The sequence below is a fragment of the Jaculus jaculus genome, chromosome 1, assembly GCF_020740685.1.
Source record: "Jaculus jaculus isolate mJacJac1 chromosome 1, mJacJac1.mat.Y.cur, whole genome shotgun sequence".
Lineage (NCBI taxonomy): Eukaryota > Metazoa > Chordata > Mammalia > Rodentia > Dipodidae > Jaculus > Jaculus jaculus.
The window spans coordinates 317000609-317003621 of NC_059102.1; positions in this window are offsets into that span (position 1 = coordinate 317000609).

Here is a 3013-nt window from a genome sequence, read left to right on the forward strand (position 1 = left end):
GAAGTGGGTCCTGGGGAATTGAACCTGGGTCCTTTGGTTTTATAGGCAAATACCTGAACTGCTAAGCAATCCCTCCAGCCAAACACCAAGGACTCTTTTCAATTAATTATTCTTTTTAAATTTATTTATTTATTTATTTATTTGAGAGCAACAGACAGAGAGAGAAAGAGGCAGATAGAGAGCGAGAGACAGAGAGAGAGAGAGAGAGAGAGAGAGAGACAGAGAGAGAATGGGCGCGCCAGAGCCTCCAGCTACTGCAAATGAACTCCAGATGCGTGCACCCCCTTGTGCATCTGGACAACGTGGGTCCTCGAACCCTGGTCCTTAGACTTCACAGGCAAGCACTTAACCACTAAGCCATCTCTCCAGCCCTCATGTAATTATTCTTTTAGGAAATATTTATTGAGGACTAGCATAATATTGATTGAGTCCATAGACCTAATATATAGTAAGGAGACAAGAAACATTTGATATATGAATAAATGAGCTAATGCTTATTGATGGGATTGTTGTTCCCTTAATATTAGCTGTGAATCAATCCCCATGGGGATAATCAGCATCCCCAATGAGGAGGGTCCTTTCAGAGGGGAGGACAGGGATGAGGATAAGGATGATACCAACATGTGCTGTTTACACACTGAGCATGCCCATAACTAATAAAAAAAGAGTACTTGTGAATTTTGGTGATAGTCTCACAAAGGAATATAAGAATTAATTGATTGCATAACTACTTTGAACAAGTTATTAAATTGTATGCAAAATTCTTGCAATTATTTCATTTTATTGTTAGCTTCCAATTAGTTTTCTAAAATAATCATTGGAAATTTTCCTGGTTAAGCATTACTTTTATTATCTCTGCTGATGGGATGCGTCACACTCTATACGTACTCAGAGTGCACTGTGTAATATTTATCAGATGGCATCACTAATGCAATCCTTGTGACTCTGAAGAATACATACTATTGTTAAGCCATTTCTATGATAAAGTAAGACAGAGACGTGCTAAGTAATATGACCATGTCTTCAAAGTTGGGATCTGGCAGAAACAGGGTTTAATCCTGGATATTTTTTTTATTTAAATATTTTTTTTATTTATTTGAGAGTGACAGACAGAGAGAGAAAGAGGCAGAGAGAGAGAGAGAGAGAGAGAGAGAGAGAGAGAGAGAGAGAGAGAGAGAGAGAGAGAGAGAATGGGCACGCCAGGGCCTCCAGCCACTGCAAATGAACTCCAGACGTGTGGGCCCCCTTGTGCATCTGGCTAACGTGGGTCCTGGGGAATTGAGCCTCAAACCGGGGTCCTTAGGCTTCTCAGGCAAGCGCTTAACCGCTAAGCCATCTCTCCAGCCCTAATCCTGGATATTTGACCTCAGATTTTATGCTTTTAATCCCTGTGCTTTTCTTCCATTTCCTCCTTGAGGCATCATAATGTTATATCTTATGTCAGCATTTCATCATTGCAACACAATATTTGATATGGTTAACTTCATAAAGGGAAATACTGAGAATACTGTTTGGAAATTGAAGGAAATGGTACCCATGGCACCTGCATTAGTTATGGTGAGAGTCTGTCCATTGCCTTATATATCGTGGGAGATATAAATGACAGCAATATTTTCAGGAGTAAGTGATCACAGGGTAAGGCAGGAAGCTAAAGGAAGACTTGGGGTTCAGGTCTAAGCTGCTATGTAACACCGTGTTTTCCAGAGAGCTTTCTTAACCCTGGCTACATTTAGAATATCATTCTCTACATTCTTCCTGTCCTCCTGAGTCCTCACAAGTTCATTACATTCAAGACTGGGCTACTCAGTTCTATTTCACTTGAATAATCAATAGCTCTTTCCTGCTCATGGCCATGAAGTGTGACCCTTATATGGCCTATAGTATTCTGTCATTTTTGCAAAGACAGCCTCTATTTACTGGCATCAGCTTCACTGAGAGCTAGACTGGGCATGGCCATTGTCACGGTAAGAGTATTTGGCCTGCCTTTTGTGATGGCAAGCCATCACCCACTTGTGTGATGTGAGATCTCTGCTCAAGCTGGCCAACACAGACACGACAGAAAATGAGATCAACTTCATTATCAGTGTCTGTCCATGGTCCACTTATGGGTATAATATCCTCTTATAATCTCATTGTGTCCACCATCTTTAAGGGACTTTCAGCTGAAGGTTGGAAGAAGGCTGTATTAGCCAGGGTCCTCTAGAGGAACAGAGCTACCAGAATGAATATTATAAAGATGGTTTTGTTGGGTTTTCCCACAAGATATAGTCTAGGCAGTCCAACAACAGATGTCCACAGACTGGAAAGTTGAAGAACCAGTCAGTCTCTCAGTCCATAAGTCTAGACGCAGGCCAAAGGGTCATAGGATAAACAGAAGCACACACCAGTGAGCAGCAAGGAGAGCCAGGCAAAAAGTACACATCAGTGAGCAGAGCAGGCACTCCAACAACAGAAGGAGAAGCTCTGGCATTCTCCTGGAGCTCCTTTATGTATAGCGCCCCAGTGGAAGGTCGCCCACTTGGGAGGAATAACTTCCTTGCTCAGTTAATCTTGCCAGGGAATGCCCTTACAGTTCCACCTAGGAGGCACACCTCTCATTTTATTCCTAATCTGGTCAAGTTGTCAACAAAACTTAACCATCACACAGGCTTTTGCCACCCGTGCCTCTATCTTATGGCAGTCGTCATTCTCCGCAGCTTCATTTTTGTCATCCACTTCAAGTCCCATTCCCAGAGTTCCCACAGGAAGGACAGACTCATCTCTGTGACCTGAGATGTCATCACTACTCTGATAAAACTTGCAGTGTATATTCTGATGAAAAAGGAGGCTCTGAACAGATAACCACTGAACAGTGTTTGACTCTTAGTACATTAAAATTGTGATGGCTTCCCTTCACATATTAATTCTTCCAAAGCCTTGTCAGTGATTCTCCATAATGCCAGGCAGCCTCATCTGGGACCTGCTTTAGGAATGTCATTTCAGGAGATGCTTTCTCTCAGATTAGCAGTCATAT